The 20190-nt window shown below is 47.8% G+C and overlaps 1 long non-coding RNA gene across 1 annotated transcript; it reads right to left on the bottom strand.

The window, feature by feature from the left end:
* Positions 1–14697: 14697 nt before the first annotated feature.
* On the bottom strand, positions 14698–18495 carry LOC135372167 (uncharacterized). Its single transcript, XR_010415853.1, has 3 exons — positions 18413–18495; positions 17198–17386; positions 14698–14718 (listed from the first exon to the last, which is right to left on the bottom strand). It is a non-coding gene; the product is annotated as an uncharacterized LOC135372167 (long non-coding RNA).
* Between the last annotated feature and the right edge of the window lie 1695 nt (positions 18496–20190).

Genomic DNA, 20190 nt, shown 5'->3' with positions numbered 1-20190 from the left:
AGAAATTGGTAAGACCAGAAGTAAGTAAGTGACGCCTTACTGGTTTTCTTAAAGGGAGACTTCGAAACGATCTTTGAAAAAAAAATGCACGACGCTTTTGTACATATTGACCCCCAAATACCAGATATTGCGATGGTTTCCCTCTTACGCAATGTATTAATCGGGAATATCAGTTAAGCTAAACCAAAACCACAGTCGAGGGAGGAAACGGTAAAAACTGCCCTTTCCCAGAGTGCCCGCACGAAACCGACGCATGACGTCACCGGGTGGGTAAAATCAGCAAAAGTACGCGTGTGTCGCGGCCAGTCATAGCGGTTAGGAACAGTATTCCGTCATGGGTTCAGCCGATAACAAGCCTGTGTCTTTTTCTTCTGACTCGGAGGAGTGTGACGAAGTTTCTTCAGAGTCCCAGGTGTATGCGAATAGCAACCTCCGTGTTGCATGGCATGTTCGCTATATGACGAGTATGACGAGTCTTCCTTCAGAGCCTCATCTACAATCTGCATTTTTTTTTCTGTCAGACTTCTGCGGCTTACCAAAGGAGCTAATATCAGCGTCATCTTGTATATTGCATTCCTCCCTCTTTTTGCGTACGCGCCGTTGAGTTGCTATAGGAACATCCGGAAACAGCGCAGGAATAGCGTGGTTCGGCGACGCTTTGCGTTCTCGGAGGATTCCTAGCTCGTGCATGAGACGTGTTCCGATGCCGAACATCTCAGATTCGAAATGGGCGGAACATCTTCTACTCTGTGTCGAGTCATTCCACTCGTTCCAGTCTTTCGGAGCGCTGCCTCCCCCCCACGGCGACGCACTTTTCATCGCATGGGAAGCGAAAATAAGCAACACCCGGCGTAGAAGTCAACTTGTTGCCGCAAGTTTTGATGCAACACCTCGCACTACCTCTGTTATCACGCGTTGTTGCACACGCAAAAAAAGAGAAAGCTACGAGGGGGAATATATTTATTAGAACAAAGAAAAAAATGGGAAAGCGAGGAAGGGGCGTTGAATGCACACAGCGGATGCAGGAATGCAGGGCGGATGAAGCGGACGCACAGCCAGTGATGCCGGATGGCTCCCGAGTGTTGCTTGCAATACATCCTTCCAGCTGCGGTTCAGAGCGACCGCTCCTCACGTTTCAAAAACAATTTTTGTGACGTTTGCGCCGTTTTTTCAGCCGAGATATTCCGTAACTGCGTTCGAAACATGTCAATAATCGTAACAGTAACAGAAGCCTGCAACCGATTTTCTTCAGAAGTCTCCGTTTAAAGGGAGTTAAGTGCTTCATGCGTTTCATTTCTAAAGGTAACTGATTGTATGAGCGTGTGCCATATGACGTTAATGAAAATTTGCCATAGTTTGTTTTAGTGTTTGGTGTATTCAATATACCAGCCATTCCTGCTCTGGTACATTTATTGACATTAATACTACTCGAAATAATAGATGGTATTGTGAGGTTGCCCATAATGATAAGGTAAGTCACACTTAAAGTGCTGTATTTCATAATTTAATTAATGCTAAGAATGTGAAAATCTTTACGAGAAACATGAAAGTAAAATGGCATTCTGAAAATGATTCTGGTGGCCTGGTAGCGAAAACAAGCGAAAATACTAAATCAGACCCATCGGCAAAGCTACCATCATGAGGCGCGAGCGGTCCTGGGTGTTGACAGTAGATGTACGATCGTAAACACAAAAACTTTAGAACGTTGGCATGGGTTGTGCGTGTACTAATAGGTTATTCATAATTTCAATGTAGAAAAAAACTTTCTGTTGCCCCACTCGTGCACATATACGAAATCATCTACCACCCGAGTACGTTTCCGTATCCTGCTCCTTTGCGCATGTGTCACAGTGGGCGTGTTTATCCGTGCATCTGTGTCTCCGTGCTGTGTGTCCGTGCATTGTAATGCGGAGTTCGTATACTTTTTGGGTTAAACAGGTAGCGACGTTGACATCTCGGAGCTGTAGGCCAAGATTAACACGTGTGAACTGATGAATACAATGCATCCCCTGTTGCTGGCCCCGCGAAAAAAAAATTCATGCGACGAGCGGCCGTGATAGCGTGAGTGTTAGCAGGAATCAGCTGTGCACCAACGATGTCATGTTTTGTTGCAATGACCACTCATTGAATAAATACAAACGTCTAGTTACTGCGTGTGCGTATTGCTCTAGGTGAGAAATGGACCTTAAGTGAACCTTCCTCGTTTCTGTGTGATATCACGGTGCCCTTCTGTTTAGAGTTGTCAAGATATGTGATAACTACATGTATTTCGAATTGATATGTTTCATTAAACCTGATACGATTTATTTTTTCTGTGTTCTCGTCTGGTACTGCTGCAAGGGTGAGGAAAAAGGAATACAACGCAAACGAAGTGCGCGAACGAAAACGTGCCATGGCCAATTATGCACTACTTATTATTCATACTGCTCACGTCACGATGGCGCTGACCGTCTCTATCATGGCATCATTCTGAAGACACAGGGGCCTATGGGAGTTGCACTACCTCTTTAGATATACCATGGCCTGGCTATCAATGACTAATAGAGGGCGTAAGTGTGGCGTTTATGTAATTGTCCAAACGGAAGTACTTGAGATAGAAACGTGACGTCTTGTCATTCCTGGGTGACGTTCATACACTTTGATGAAAAGAAAAATCCTCTTCACTTTGACGCGGACTCCTCATAGAAGTCTTGGTGTGTGAGTTGACTACGTGTCTCTCTATTAATTCAAAGGTTTTGGGTTGAGGCGCTGCCGAGGAGGCCAGCACCTTGATGGCTTGATAACTACATGTTCCCCAGACAGATCGTCCTTGTTAAGGAAAAGGAAGAAGGGATCTCGCGTACGCATCATTCATCGTGTACTTGTGTACATCGTGTACGCATCATTCATCGTCATTCTGGCCATTGATAAAAATATAATGGCCCTCAGAGTGAGGGCCGAAGCCCTTCGTTGTCCAAAGTTGTCAATTGTATTTATAGAGCAGAGCGTTTGTGGGATGGGCTTGAGCATGTAACAAGCAACTGAGCGTAGTGAGAGTGCGAAAGCCGATTTTAATTTATAGACTAACGTGATGAAGTTTAAGTTCGAGACACCGCGGGATCCTAAAAGGTTGGTAGCGCGGGCAATAGCGAAGGATGTGTTTCGGATTTTCCAGGTCCTATAAATCACGGAATGACGCTTGCAGCAAACGGTAACGCCACTGAGCTGTAAAAGCGTCATTGAATCGCGTCCAGTGAATTAATGCACTATCCTTACGAGAGGCATGTAACGGCATCCACAGAGCGAGCGTTGAACCAAATCTTGTCACCTATAGTCACCATATAGACCATAGTCTATATAGTCACTTTTCAGGAGTGCAATATTCATCCGTCTGCTAGAAGGGAGAGCTGCTCATTCCTCACGAGCCCACAATGACGTGGAATTCTCCACTAACTAACTAGCCTGTGGGTTGCTTCCTTCTTTTGCATGTGCTATCGCTACGTCCGTCGCCATGACGGCGGACGATCCCTGTATACCTTGCGTGCTTGCAGGCGGGCTCTCGATGGATGTGAGGGGGAATTTCGTCTCCTGGTTCCAGAAGGTCCAGAAGAATCACGGAAACGCGCGACAGACGACTGGATCCACGCATTGCATCTTTACGTAAGAAGTCAATGAGGCTGGAGCGTGCACAGATGGGCGGACACATATTTTCCTCAGGAGAGGGTAACGGCTATGGTGTGCAGGCAAGCAGAGCAACCGCCCAGCTGCTTCTCTTTCACATAGCACCTCAATCGGGAGTTCTGCGGTTTCCTCCAGAACGTGGTTCAACGCGTTTCAATCACTTCGGGGTGTCTCAACCGCCTTAGCAGCCCCAAGGCGACGAAGAAGGCTATCTGCAAAGATGCCCCGAAGGGTATTCGGTGAGGACGTGGATGTTGTTTGCAGACTTGGAAGGTTGTAAAGCAGCGTCGTCCACACCAATGCTTTATAAACTTCTCTATCCAGGTCTACACACCAGTGTTGCGGATTTGGCCGCTCAAATCGGATTTAAATCAAATCCGCATTTTTTTCTGAAGGTAGTAAATCAAATCCAAATCAAGTCCGGATTTAATTATGACACGTTAAATCAAATCCTTTTAAATCCGGATTTATTTTTCCGGGCCTAAATCAAATCCGCTTTTAAATCCGGATTTATCGAATCTTTTGACAAATCCGGGAGCCGAAATTCGTGCAGTAGCATTACTAGACCTATAACCGTGTCTACAAATTACTAATACTGCACGTATTCACTAAACAACGCTTAAATAACAGCGTGACGTGGCACAAAGAGCAATAAATTTCGTCTGATTGACGAGGATAGAAAGGACAAACCTATCAATCCGGTGGCCGAAATTTTATTCATGTTTTAGGACATAAATTTTTGAGTTTAGAAAGACATTTTCGGTTACGCCTGCTCGGCGTGTACCAGACTATCAGTCACCACGTATCAGCCTGTGTCAGGGTCGGATCCAGACGCTCGGTTTGGGGAGGGGGTGGTTTTTTTTTTCGGAGCGCGTAGTGGGGGAGGGGGAGAGGGAAATTCAATGTATAAACTGACGTTTTGGGGGGGCGATTGGGGGGAGCAATTTGGCGAGTTGCTTCTACTTACAGCCGTGTGCTCGCTCTACCACAGGAGCTCTATAAATGATATCTATACGATTCGATAAAGAATGAGTTAGCGGTTCTAATGAATCTACCTTCAAGGGAATGCGTGTACCCGCTTATGAACAATAAAAGTTCGAAATCGTACATTTTTCGCCGGAAGCTCTGTGTTCGGGAATTTTTTCGTAGCACCCCTTTAAAGTAGGAGTCACGGGACTTTTTCCGCGTGCTGTCTTGAACCTATGGTTTTTATCAGCCAAATTTGAAGGATGTGGTAAAACAAGAAGCGCGTTGCTATGAGGTCAAAGTTGGGAAAAAATTCGAACCAACATTCGCCGCCGCAACCTTCCGCCTCTCCATATCGGAAACGGTTCATCGGATGGAGCTCGAAATTGTTGCATTTGTCATCAATCGAGATGCTATCTAACATATTTTTTTTTCATGGAAATTAAAAATTGTCAATTTCCCACCCTTGTCGATTTAAAATGGAACTACCCAAGAGTGGACAGAAGGCGACCTCACTGTGTCACCTCTAGCGTTCGCACGCCCGCGCGGGCAACATGCATGCCGAGCGTGATCCCTCTTGAAGGTTGAAGACGCGCAGCCAATGCGGATCGTTGGGATCGTTGAATGTGGATGTTGTATTTCACGCGCGACCAGCCGCCGTACGATTAGCTGGATGCTAACACCAGTCGCGTTTTGGAGCGCATGTGTACTTCCCCCAGAGCTAGGCAGTCCCGAGCATTGCCCGAGCACAGAGCTGCGTCGGCCTGCAGTGTGATAGTATTAGATTCCTCCTCACGAAAAGAACTCGTCCTCCGTCATTTAATTCCCCGTTGGCTCAGACGGCTGTCCTCGCCGGCGCGTAGCCGACAGCTGGCCACTCCGCCGGTCACATCAATTCGCGTAGAATGCGAAACGGCGCTTCGCTCAATTTCAAATCCATGCATCTTGTGAGGGAGCTTGGCAAAATCTACGCGCAAATCCGCTGAAAAAGGGGCGATTCAATCCAAATCCAAATCATTCGTGGAAAATGCGATTGAATCCAAATCCAAATCATACATGGAATATGGGATTGAATCCAAATCCAAATCATTAGTGGAAAATACGATTCAATCCAAATCCAAATCCTGCCCATATTTTTTTGCTCAAATCAAATCGCAAATCAAATCCGCCAGCCCTCCGGTGGATTTAAATCCGGATTTAAATCAAATCCGTGGATTCAAATCCGCAACACTGCTACACACACACAAATGAGATGTGCTGGGTCATTCATCGCCGTTTGGGCGGTACAATGCCCCATTGCGCTTGTGGAAGGGAGGTGAAAGTGATGATGATGGAAAGGTGTCCATTTAGAGTTCGTCAATTAATCGAGTGCTGGAGAGGATCTCTGCAACAACCCGTAGGCCTTGCATCTGATGTGAGGTGTCTGACCGTGGCCCGATAATTTAGGCAAAGTCGAACTGGCGCTGAGCGATGTTTTGATGGAATTCTTTGGGAGGACGCAGTGGTTGTAGCTGACGAATTTCCGGTGACCTGTGAGAGTTCATGGTTGTTCGCTACTCTGCTCCAGGGCACGCTACGTCACTGCAGAATATCGTGACGAGCTTCCTAGGTGACGTCTGTCCTCCGAAGGACGGCTTCATTGGGTGTTTTGAATTCGTAAATTGAACTGCACAGTTGCAAGATGCCGTTTATCGACTGGCTGAGCTCATGATCGAAGTCGAGCACGGTAGCAATATGGGAGCGGTGACATTGCTTTCAGACAATTGCGCTTGCGATTTCCGCCGCACGCTAAATAACTCCAGTTGTGAAAATTAGCCGCTGTCCTAACTGCGGCGCGTGTACGATGTCGCCCCACAAGGGTTGGAGGACTCACCTTTACATCGGCTGATGATAAAAAGATAAAAAGCACTGAAACTATTGTTTATTATCATACAGATCCTACAAGCTTTCACGCAGTGGACTACATTTCATCGGGTACAAAAATATTTTCCATAATTATAAATTTTACAGATTCAATAGAAATTATAAATACATAAACAATAAATACATTTTCTAGCTAATGGAATGCAGTCCTTTGTATGAAAGCTTGAACGATAATAAACCGTAGTTTCGGTATTCTTTAAATCTTTTTGTCACTTGCGTTGACCGTACCAGGCTCAGTTTCAACATTCCCCGATTATCAGGTTATCCCAGGTCATTCCCTAAATGTCATTCCGTTGCCCGTTTAAAGCCTCCATGATCAAGAGGAAAACAAACTAAGTACTTATGCACCCCCCCCCCCCCCGCGCCGAAAAGTCAGTTGAGAAAAGACACCACAACTGAAATTCCAATGGAAACTTTATTTACACGTCGACTGGTATCCGAAGCAGTAGACTTAAAATTATGCACCAGCAAACTTAGTTAGATACAACATTGTCCTCAAAGGGATGGATTGAGGTTTCACTCGTTTATTGCATCTCAAAAAGCAGCAATCCTGGCCACTTCGCTTGGCAACTCACTTCACCCTCTGGTGCCTGAAAGAGGAAAAAAGAATAAGCACGTTTACATCGTGCAAAATGACGTACGTTACATGACAACTGATATGCGCAGCCGATATGAAATGCTGCAGACATTATGGAGTTGCAGTACAGCTTGGGACAAAAGTTCACGGAACACTGTGGTGTCGTATTTGTTGCTCTGTTCAATGATTTTTTTAAAATTATTGTTATACAATGGTGCAACAGGATGTAAGTATTTCTGGTAAGTATTTCTGCTGTATCGTGAGATTTTATTCGACTACATGCAAAAGGGTTGAAGAAGGTCTTTGCTAAGTGGCATTCTTAGTATAATTTTTCAGTGAATTCAAAAAGTTGCGCGACCCACGTGATACCGAACTTTAGCCACTCATCAATTCTTAGTTCTCACATCTAATTGTACAAGCGGCATGGCCGGGTTGGTCAAGGCGTCCCGATCGTTGGTGGTAACCAAGGTCGTGCTGAAGACTGCAGGGTGATGCGTTCGAATCCTAAGACGGACTGTGCTGTCTGAGGTCTTCCCTGGATTTTCCGAATACGTTCCAGGTGAATTCGGCACAGTTCCATTGAAGTCGGCCCATGACGCGCATTAGCCCCCCCCCTCCTTCCCGCTGTCCTCTCTCCATCTGTCCAAGTCTGTACGCCGCTCATAGCCACAGTTGCTTCGCGGCGCTAACACGGAACTAAAATATCATTTAATTGCTCACATTTGTTTCAAATTACTCGCACGTTCCCCTTTAGCTATTCATCTTAACAAAGAGCATTGCATCGAATGCTGTTTGAGAAGTTGCTACGTTACAAGCTTGGTGGCGCTACACTAAGACTGGCCGTGCGACAGAGGCAGCGTGGTCCAGAAAATTCGATAGCGCGGGCAATGGAGATGGGAAGCGTGCTCCGGACTTCCCAAATCAGCACCGCAAATTACCTCGAGCAATGAGTTTAAATACGACTAGAGCACTGCACGGGCCTCAATCTATCGGTCCGACCCGGCCCGTACCCGACGCCACGGAGGCTTATCCGACCGGAGCCCGACCCGGACGCCGTAAGTCCGGCCGAGGCAGCATCGCAGTTGCAATGGGGCGGACAATGTACACACCAAACAGCGTAAACTGCACATACTTGGAACGCGCAAGCGCAGCTTTTGATGCGGTTTGTACTTGTAGCAACACGCGGGCGCCGAGTCTAACGCGCCTGTCCACGGACTGGCCGCATTTTTAGGCCCAGGCCCGGTCCGAACCCGGCCTTTCCTTGATTTACCCGCCCGAGCCCGGCCCAAGCCCGAAGGATCCCGAGTTTCTCGGCCCAAGCCCTGCTCGAGCCCGAGAAATTGGTAGGATACCCGGCCCAGTGTATCAGGCTGTAAAAGTGTAAAAAGGCCGTGGCTATCTAACACAGTGGTAGCACAGGCTCGAGACCGACATAAGCCCGGCTATGTACGGGCCGGCCCATAATGGTCAAACCCGAGCCCAGCTCAAGCCCACAAAGAAGAAGCTTTACCCGGCACGGTCCTGCCCACGGGCCGGGCCTGGCCGGGCTCGGGTTTTCGGGTATGCCCGAGCAAATGCAGTGCTCTAGTCCAGGGTGCATGACGCAGGCGAGATCCACAGCATGGCGAAGTCGAGAATAAGTTGACGTCTACGTTGTAGCGTTTTAGAAGAAAGACGGCGGGAGCACCCAGCTCCATGGTTTCTTTGTTTTCAAAACGTATGTTGAGTATTATATAATGTGAAAGACTGACTCACAAAAGCTCGGCCCGACTGCGACCCGAGAACACTCGGACTGAACCCAAGCCCGGCCCGAGCCCGCAGTCAAAGCGGCTTTGAGGCCCGTTTTCGGCAGCGGGCCGGGCCGGGCTCTGGCTTTCGTGCATGGCCGTCCCTTTGTAGCGCTCTAAGTACGACTACCCCTATCATCGTCACCTACAATGCATTCCCGTTGCCTTGCTCATTGGAGTCTTCATAGTGCATAATAAAGCTTGAGCAACACAGCCGGGGAATGACGAGACGACAACGAAGGACTCAGCAATCCCTCAACATGCCTTCCGAGGGCAATGCGCAACTTTGTGAGTTTTCTTGGTGTCCTCATTAAATATTCATTGCAGGTTTTGAGCGCATTGTATCGTCTGGTCATTCCCGGGTGTTCCTCAAGGTTTGTTCTGCACTATGAACGTTCACCAGCTGGCCGCAATCGTTTCAGTTCACTTCAATTCACACTTTGCAGCGCGTTTTATGCAATTCAAGTTTAGTAAATGAAATGAATTAAAATGAAAATGAAATTATCTCCATTTGAGTCTTGTTCCATCCCGATATGCCTCTGACGCAATACCGAGAAACCGGGGTAGTCGGTGTCTGTGAATCATGGCGTCGTCAGTGCAAATATAACAATGACTTAGACAGCCGGGGGCAACGCTGAGCTCTGTCTATTTCGCTCCATGTTATATGTGCGCTGAATACGTCATGATTGTCATTGACGATCGGTGGCAGGTGCAGTACTCACTCGAACAGGCAGCGATACACTCGTTGAACGACCTGAAGTTGTTTCTGTTGCCACCACAACCACCGTATATGAACTCTCGGCAAGTGCCAGCAGCCCGACTGTAGTGGAACCCTTGGGATGTAAGCCATACACCGTCCAGGTTCTGGTGGAAGCAGGCAGGCTTGCCGTTGTAGAATTGCCGCGTATGATTCTGGGCAGATTGAGAGCGATTGTTACACTGGGAGAAATTGTCGTTCGGTACACCAAGCACCGTGGGGAGAGTAGAGTAGAGAAGGGCAAGAAAGGATGTGCGCCCTTTCTTCACACATTTGAGAAGCGCGCTGTGTATCTTCGCTATTTGAGAAATTTGTAAAACTCTTATTCTTGCAATTGCATTGATTTGCAGGCAGCTGCACACAGGCTGCGACAGAGTACCGACGTTAAAGCAAAAAACAGCGACACGCTAGTAACCTTTACTTGTCTGACTTCGCACGAGGGACGTCAGTAACAGTAGTCGATTGTAGTTCATCGTATACGCTATGGCCTTTGCATACGTAAGGGATTGAGCTGTGGTTCTGCGCAATGCGCGAAACCCTCTTTAGGTTTTGCGCGTGCGCAGAATCAGCACGCTATCCCTGACGTACGCAAAGAGCGTTAGCGTACGATGCAGTAAAACTCCCTCATAACATTTTTGCGTGCCAATGCTTTCCATGCTGCCAGTTTCACAATATGGGAAACTAAGAGATTATGAGAGATTTCCATAATTGGCTTTACTTGTTATGCGTTTGTGTAAACTATGGGAAATTTGCACTCATCTTTCACACTAAAATGCTTTGGTCCGGGTACCGCGCTTATCGACGTTTGTTCCGTACTGCGGTTATTGTGTTGGCCATGGCGTTCTATTTCTTGGTGACCTGCCTTCCGATGAAGCACCATGTTCGTCGATGTAGTGCGTCTCTGCTGACTTCGTAGGGAACTATGCTGACAGTCGCATTAGAAGGTCTGAGCGAAACACCGGGAAAAAACCTAGTCACCACAGTCGGTGCCGCCTGTGCTGTTCTACTGTACCACATACTACCATGGCCTGCGCAGTCAATGCCCACAGTCACGGACCGAACGCATGACATTATCGTCATCAACGCTGTCATATTAGACAACTAGAATCAGAGAAGTGCCCCGGGGACAGCATGTAAAACTCGGCATGGACATACCTGCAACCAGGCAAACGATCAGAGCGATCACCAGGATAGCCTTCATGGCAGGAGTCTTGCGGAGATGTCCTTGAAAGGGAGTGTAGTTTTCAGAGAACGACGATCGGTCTGTCACTACGGGATACCTGAGATTCTCATATATGTGTGCGTCCTCATTTCATCGTTCGCTCATATCAGTGTTATGTGCTTTCAAGTGTCGCCGTCCTTGTAGTCGTGATAAGCAACAATAGGAACGTAGTTTAGATACAAGTGTTTCAAACTTTTGGCCAACACAGAGTGCCTGACGAAATTGATTACGAAGAAACGAAACAATATTCATACAATTCCCGGCGCACTTGAAGCACCGCTATATCAGGGAGCGCGTTCCAGGTATAGCCTGTCACGAGTGGCTGCGAGATCTGACCTTCACAGTTTGCCAGGAAAAAGACAAAAGACTAGGCAGATATGATACAAGTTATAGTGGTATGAAATCAACAACAACGACAGAGCTGTTTATTGGACCACGCTTTTTCCCTAGTGCATGGTCGCTCTGTTGATTGTGGTTCGCAGAAAGATCTTCTTCGTACATATACTCCCTAGGACGGCGCATAATGTCGCTGTTCGGTACCGTCTCCACAGCTGCTTCGGGCGGCGGGAAGCCGGTATATGCGCCGCGGTACTCTTCACATGCGCTTTCATGTGAACATGCCACTTTTTCGTCTTGAGCGCGTGACGCCAGCGTCGCAGCCACTGATCTCTATGTGTAAAGGCTGGATCGCGCATGGGAGAGGGGCTCGTGGGGGAGAGGCACGCATTTGGGCCCCCATGTTGGTGGGACCTAAAGCGACGTGTGTGCCCATAGAAAACAATGGTAGGCAACAGAGATTGTGAGTATTTATTGCGCTGCAAGCGTTGATCGTTGTTTGTCGTCACACAATTTTGTAAGGTGCCAGTACACTGATGTATCCTAACAGTCCTTTCACAGCTGTCCTGCCATTCGATTCTTAATTACGTTATGTTTTTATTCCGAAACTTAGACCGCCACTGCAGTGCAGCGCTGGGGATTGTGCTACAGCACGTTTCACAGCCAACGTTTCAATAAGAAACGATGTGAGATTAACAACAACCATGTATATAATCTCCCGTGCTGCGTTCTGGACAAAATCTGTTCCAGAAAGAATGGTCCCGGAAAAGATATACTCGCATGGCAGAAAGAGATCGTTCCGTAGAATCACAGACGTTGTTTAGATAGGTGTATGCGTTTAGTACGATTTATATCAAGCATCAAGCAAGTTTTGGGTTGAGCGCTGCCGAGGAGGCCAGCACCTTAATGCTTTGATACCTACATGTTCCCCAGACACATCAGCCTTGTGAGGAAAATGAAGAAGGGACCTCGCGTACACAATGATTCATCGTGTACTCGTGTACATCGCCTACCACTCATTCATCGTCATTCTAGTCATTGATAAAAATATAGTGGTCCTCAGAGTGAGGGGTCGAAGCCCTTCGTTGTCCAAAGTTGCCAATTGTATTGATGGCGCAGAGCGTTTGTGGGATGGGCTTGAGGATGTAACAAGCAACAGAGCGAAGTGAGTGTGCGAAAGTCGATTTTAGTTTATAGACTAACGTGATGAAATTTAAGTTCGAGATACCGCGTGATACTAAAAGGTTGGTAGCGCGAGCAATGGCGAAGGATGTGTTTCGGATTTTCCAGGTCCTATAACTCACGGAATGAGGCTTGCCGCAAACGGTAACGCCACTATAGTATAAAAGCGACATTGAATCGCGTCCAGTGAATAATGCACTGTCCTTACGAGAGGCATGTAACGGCATCCACAGAGCGAGCGTTGGACCAACTTTTGTCACCTATAGTCACCACATAGACCATAGTCCTATATACTCACCTACAGTCACCTTTCAGGAGTGCCATATTCGTCAGTCTGCTAGAAGGGAGAGCTGCTCATTCCTCACGAGCCCACAATGACGTGGAATTCTCCACTAACTAACTAGCCTGTGGGTTGCTTCCTTCTTTTGCATGTATCGCTACGTCCGTCGCCATGACGGCGGACGATCCCTGTATACCTTGCGTGCTTGCAGGCGGGCTGTCGATGGACGTGAAGATGCAATTTCGTCTCCTGGTTCCAGAAGGTCCAGAAGAATCACCGAAACGCGCGTCAGACGACTGGGTACAGACCACGCATTGAATCTTTTATGTAAGAGTTCAATGAGGCTGTGGCGTGTCACACGCGCCATACGATAAAAGTCACATTTGGGGCGGGGACACTGATTTTCCCTCAGGAGAGGGGTAACGCAAGGGGTGTGCAGGCAAGCAGAGCAACTGCCGAGCTGCTTCGCTTTCACGTCACTCCTCAGCCGGGAGTTCTCCGGTTTCCTCCAGAACGTGTTCAACGCCCCCGTTTCAATCACTTCGGGTGTCTCAACCGCTCTAAGCAGCCCCAAGGCGACGAAGAAGGCTATCTGCAATGATGTCCCGAGGGGTATTCGTGAGGACGTGGAAGTTGTTTGCAGACCTGGAAGGTTGTAAAGCAGCGTCAGTCCACACCAAGGCTTTATAAACTTCTCTATCCACGCCACACACACAAATGAGATGTATAGTGTGGTGGGTCATTCATCGCCGTTTGGGCTGTACAATGCCCCATTGGCGCTTGTGGAAGGGAGGTGAAAGTATGATGATGGAAAGGTGTCTTTTTAGAGTTCGTCAATTAATCGTGTGTCATGGAGAGGATCTCTGCAACAACCCGTAGGCTTGCAATCTGATGTGAGGTGTCTGAACCGTGGCCCGATAATTTAGGTCAATCGAACTGGCGTTGAGCGACCCTTGCAGAGCAGTACAGAAACATACTGAATAGCGGAAATCCGAAGGTGCGACTTGGCTCCGAGATGTAAGACCAAATAGCGCGGTATAAAACACAGGATAAGGAAGAGACGAGAAGCTCTTCGACTGTGGACCTGCTCACGCTCTGTTGTCAGCTAGCCCATCGCAATGTTTTGACGGAATTCTTAGGGAGGACGCCGTGTTTGTAGCTGAACGAATTTCCGGTGACTGTGAGAGTTCGCGGTTGTTCGCTACTCTGCTCCAGAGCACGCTACGTCCACTGCAGAATATCGTGAGCGAGCTTCCTAGGTGACGTCTGTCCGCCGAAGGACGGCTTCATTGGGTGTTTTGAATTGCGTAAATTGAACTGCACAGTTAAGATGCCGTTATCGACTGGCTAAGCTCATTATCGAAGTTGAGCACGGTAGGAATATGGGGAGCATGACATTGCTTTCAGACACGTGCGCTTGCGATTCCACGGCACGTTAAATAACCCAATTGTAAAAATTATCCGCTGTCCTAAATGCGGCGCGTGTACGATGTCGCCCCACAAGTGTTTGGAGGACTCACCTTACACCGTCTATGATAAAAAGAGAAAAAAGACAAACTATTGTTTATTATCATACAGGTCCTACAAGCTTTTATGCAGTAAACTGCATTTCATCGGTACAAAAATTTTTTCCATAATTATAAATTTTACAAATTCAATACAAATTTTCAATAAATAAACAATAAATAAATTTTGTACCTAATGGTACGCAGTCCTTTGTACGAAAGCGATAATAAACCGTAGTTTTCGGTGTTCTTTAAATCTTTTTGTCACTGGTGTTGACCGTACCAGGCTCAGTTTCAACATTCCCCCCATTATCAGGTTATTCCAGATCATCCCTACTAACTTTATTTACAGGTCAACTGATATCTCAAGTAAAACTTATGCACCGCCAAACTGAGTTAGATACAACATTGTCCCAAAAGGGATGGATTAAGGTTTCACTCGTTTTATTGCATCTCAAAAATTCAGCAATCCTGGCTACTTCGGTTGACGAACGAGGGTTTTGTCCGCTTCAACCTCTGGTGCCTGAAAGAGGAAAAAAGAATAAGGCACGTTTACATCGATGTAAAATGACGTACTTTACATGACAACTGATACGCGCAGGCGATATGATATGCTGCAGACATTTGGGAATTGCCGTACAACCTGGGAGAAACGTTTTGCGGAACACTGGGGTGTCGTGTTTGTTACTGTGCTCGCTGATATTTGGGTTCTTGTTATATAATGGATTCAGCAGGATGTAAGGTATTTCTGCTTCATATTTAGGTAACGTGATATTTTCTTCGACTACATGCAAAGGGGTTGAAGAAGGTCTTTGCTAAGTGGCCATTCTCAGTAGAAATTTTTCAGTGAATCAAAAAGTTGCGCGCCCCACGTGGTACTGAACTTTAGCCACTCATCAATTCTTTCGTTCTCACATCTACTTGTACAGACGGCATGGCCGGGTTGGTCAAGACGTCCCGATCGTTTGTGGTAACCAAGGTGGTGCTGAAGACTGCGGGCTGATGCGTTCGAATCCTAAGATGGACTGTGCTGTCTGAGTCTTCCTTGGATTTTTTCAGGTGAATTCGACACAGTTCCCTTGAAGTCGGCCCATGACGCACATTAGCCACCCCGCCACACTGCTTTCCTGCTGTCTCTCTCCATCTGTCCACGTCTGTACGCCGCTCAAACCGCAGTTGCTTTCGCTGGCGCTAACACGGAACTAAAAAAATAATTTAATTGCTCACATTTGTTTCAAATAACATCGCACGCTCGCTTAGCTATTCATCTTAACAAAGAGCATTTCATCGAATGCTGTCTGCGAAGTTGCTACGTTACACGCTTGGTGCGCTACACTAAGACGGGCCGTGCGACAGAGACAACGTGGTCCAGAAAATTCGATAGCGCGGGCAATGAAGATGGGGTGTGTGCTCCGGACTTCCCAAATCAGCACCGCAAATTACCGCGAGCAATGGGTTTAAATATGACAAGAGCACTGCATCGGCCTCAATCTATCGGCCCGACCCGGTCCGTATCCGACGCCACGGAGGCTTACCCGAGCGAAGTCCGACCCGGATGCCGAAAGTCCGGCCGAGGCCCGCATCGCAGGTGCAATGGGGCGGACACTGTACACACCAATCAGTGTAAACTGCACATATTTGGAAAGCGCAAGCGCAGCTTTTCATACTGTTTGTACTTGTAGCAACATGCGGGCGTGGAGTCTATCACGCCTGTCCGCGGTAGAGCACTGCACTGGCCGCATTTCTAGGCCCAGGCCCGACCCGAACTCGTCCTTACTTGATTTACCCGCCCGGGCCCGGCCCAAGCCCCAAGGATCCCAAGTTTCTCGGCCCAAGCCCGGCTCGAGCCCGAGAAATTGATAGGATACCCGGCCCAGTGCATGAGGCTGTGAAATTTGGCCTGGCCATCTAACAGAGTGGTAACACAGGCTCGAGACCGTATATGGGCCGCGCAATGTCCCGGTCCCGGGCCCGACCTGGCCCAAAAATGGTCAAACCGAGCCCAGCCGAAGCGCACAAAAAAGAAGCTTTAACCCGGCTTGGTCCGGACCACGGGCCGGGCTCTGGCTTTCAGGTAAGTTAGAACCCGTGCAATACTCTAGTCCACGGTGCATGACGCAGGCGAGATCCCCAGCATGGCGAAGTCGAGAATAAATCGACGCCTATCTTGCAGCGTTTTAGAAGAAAGTCGGCGTGAGCACTCAGCTCCATGGTGTCCTTTGTTTCAAAACGCACGTTGAGGATTATATAATGCGAAAGACTGACTCACGAAAACTTCGCCCGACTGCGACCCGAGAACTCTCGGACTGAACCCAAGCCCGTCCCGAGTCCGCAGTCAAAAACGGCTTCGAGGCCCGATTTTCGGCCCGCGGGCCAGGCCGGGCTCTGGCTTTCGGGCATGGCCGTCCCTTTGAACTGCTCTCAGTAGGAGTACCCCCCTTCACTGTCACCATCAATGCATTCCCGTTGCCTTGCTCATTCGAGTCTCCATAATGCATAAAGCTTGAGGAAACACAGCCAGAGAATACGAGAACGACAACGAAGGACTCAGCAATCCCTCCACATCCCTTCCGAGGGGCGATCCGCACTTTGTGAGTTTTCTTGATGTCATCATTAAATATCATTGCAGGTTTTGAGCGCTTTGTAGTCGTATGGTCATTCCCGGTGTTCCTCAAGGTTTGTTTTACACTATGAACGTTCACCAGCTCGCCGCAGTCCTTTTAGTTCACTTCAATTCACACTTTGCAGCGCATTTTTGGGCAATTGAAGTTCAATCAATGAAATGAATCAAAATGGAAATGAAATTCTCTCCATCCGAGTCCTCTTCCATCGCGGTATGCCATTAACGTAATACCGAGAACCGGGGTAGTCGCTGTCTTTATTAAATGCGTCGTCTAGTGCAAATAAACAATGACTTCGATGGACTGGTGTCTTGGTTCATGTTAAATGTGCGCTGATTACGTCGTGATTGTGATTGACGATCGTGGCAGTTCTGTACTTACCTGAGCAAGCAGCCAAACACTCACTGATGACCTGAAGTTGTTTGCGTTGCCACCACAACCACCGTATATGAACTCTTGGCAAGTGCCAGCAGCCCGTACTGTAGTGGTACCTCGGGATGCGAGCCTTACACAGTCCAGTCTCTGGTGGAAGCAGGCAGGCTTGCCGTAGTGGAATTGCCGCGTATGATTCTGGGCAGATTGAAGAGCGATTGTTACACTGGGAGAAATCGTTGTTCACATACGCCAAGCACCGTGGGGGAGAAGAGAGTAAGAAGGGCAAGAAAGAAGAGGTGCGCCCTTTCCTCACACATTTGAGAAGCGCGCTGTGTATCTTCGCTCTACGGGAAATTTTGTAAAACCTATTATTCAGGCAATTGTATTGATTGCAGGCAGCTGCATGAATATTGAAGCAGAACGACAGAGTACCAACGTTAAAGCGAAAAGCAGCGGCACGCAAGTAACCTTTACTTGTCTGACTTCGCACGAGGGACGTCAGTAACAGTAGTCAATTTTAGTGCACCGTACAGACTATCGCCTTTGCATACGTAAGGGATAGCGCGGTGGTTCTGCGCAATGCGCGAAGCCCTCTTTAGGTTTTACGCGTGCGCAGAACCACCACGCTATCCCTCACGTACGCAGAGAGCGATAGCGTACGATGCAGTAAAACTCCTTCATAACATTTTTACGTTGTCAATGCTTTCCACGCTTGCAGTTTCACAGTATGGGAAACTAAGAGATTATGAGAGATTTCCATCACTTGGCTTTACTACTTATGCGTTTGTGTAAACTATGGAAAATTCGCACTCATCTTTCCCACTAAAATGCTTTGGTCCGGGTACCGCGCTTGTCGACGTTTGTTCCGTACTGCGGTTATTGTGTTGGCCATGGCGTTCTATTGCTGGTGACCTGCTTCCGATGAGGCACCATGTTCGACGATCTAGTGCGGTCTCTGCTGACTTCGTAGGAAACTATGCTGACAGTCGCATTACATGGTCTGAGCAAAACACCACGAAAAAACCCAGTCACACAGTCGGTGCCGCCTGTCGTGTTCTACTCAACCACATACTATGACTGGGGCTATACCATGGGCTGCGCAGTCAACGCCCACAGTCATGGACCGAACGCATGACATTATCGTCATCAACGCTGTCATATTAGACAACTAGAATCAGAGAAGTGCACGGGGATAGCACGTAAAACTCGGCGTGGACATACCTGCAACGAGGCAAAACGATCAGAGCGATCACCAGGATAGCCTTCATGGCAGGAGTCTTTGCGGAGATGTCCGTGAAAGGGAGTGTAGTTTCAGAGAACGAGCGATCGGTCTGGTCACTACGGGATACCTGAGATTTCTCATATATGTGTGCGTCTCATTTCATCGTTCGCATCATATCAGTGTTATGTGCTTTCAAGTGTCGCCGTCCTTGTAGTCGTGATAAGCAACAATAGGAACGTAGTTTTCGATACACGAGTTTCAAATTTCTGCCAGCACGCAGTGACTGACGAAATCGATTACGAAGAAACGAAACGATATTCATAGAATTCCTCTGCGCACTTGAAGCACTGCTATATCAGGGAGCGCGTTCCAGGTATAGCCTGTCACGAGTGACTGGGAGATCTGACCTTGACAGTTTGCCAGGAAAAAGACAAAAGACTAGGCAGATATGATACAAGTTATAGTGGTATGAAATCAACAACAACGACAGAGCTGTTTATTGGACCACACTTGTCCCTAGTGCATGGTTCGCTCTGTTGATTGTGGTTCGCAGCAAGATTTTCTTCGGTACATGTACTCCCTAGGACGGCCCATGATGTCGCTGTTCGGTACCGTCTCCACTGCTGCTTCGGGCGACGGGAAGCCGGTACACGCGCCGCGGAATTCTTCACATGCGCTGACATGTGAACGTGCCACTTTTCCTCTGGAGCACGTGACGCCAGCGTCGCAGCCACTGATCTCTATGTATAAAGGCTGGATCGCGCATGGGAGAGGGGCTCGTGGGGGAGAGGCACGCAATCGGGCCGCCATGTTGGTGGGCCCTAAAGCGATGTGTGTGCCAATAGAAAACAATGGGAGGCAACAGAGATTACGAGTACTTATTGCGCTGCAAGCGTAGATCGTTGTTTGTCATCAGTCGTCACACAATTTTGTAAGGTGCCAGTACACTGATGTATCCTAACAGTGTTTCACAGGTGTCCTGCCGTTCGATTCTTAATTACGTTATGTTTTGTATTCCGAAACTTAGACCGTCACTGCAAGTGCAGCGCTGGGGATTGTGCTACAGCACGTTTCACAGCCAACGTTTCAATAAGAAACGATGTGAGATTAACAACAACCATGTATATAATCTCCCGTGCTGCGTTCTGGACAAAAATTGTTCCAGAAAGAATGGTCCTGAAAAGATATACTCGCATGGCAGAAAGAGATCGTTCCGTAGAATCACAGCCGTTGTTTTAGATAGGTGTATGCGTTTAGTATGATTTATATCAACCATCACCGGAGAAGGAATCTTTTTAGTGAACGACAGTGGTGTTTTCGACGTAATGCCTCGCAAATATGGACACCGAAGCAGCCCAAATAATTACTTCACGCAATTAGATCACGCTCGTTAGGACAGTTAATCAGGTAGTGATATGTAACCTTATTCAAGTTACTTAGAAAGTGGTAACACCTCCTTGAGACACAAGTCTTATCTCTTTTTGAAGTACAGCTCTTCTATTTTTGTTTGATTCTTCCTTCATTTGTTCTGATTATTTGCAGGCGCGGTTGAGCCAGATTGAATGTCCTTCTGGCGTACTCACATGCTTTTGCTGAATAGAACTGCAGCGTGAGCAAAGCTGCCTAGGGACGGGGGCCTGCCATCCAGTGCTGATTTTGTCGTGTGTGTATGTGGAGCACGCTCCACAAAATGTAGCTGCACATCTGAAACTCCAATCTTTATCATCGTCATCTAAAAGGGAGCGTCGTAGCACCGCCGTGAGACTAGACACGGTTT

Source organism: Ornithodoros turicata, chromosome 1, assembly GCF_037126465.1.
Source record: "Ornithodoros turicata isolate Travis chromosome 1, ASM3712646v1, whole genome shotgun sequence".
Taxonomy (NCBI): domain Eukaryota; kingdom Metazoa; phylum Arthropoda; class Arachnida; order Ixodida; family Argasidae; genus Ornithodoros; species Ornithodoros turicata.
Note: the sequence above shows the minus strand (reverse complement) of the source record. Positions and strands in the feature narration are given on the sequence as shown.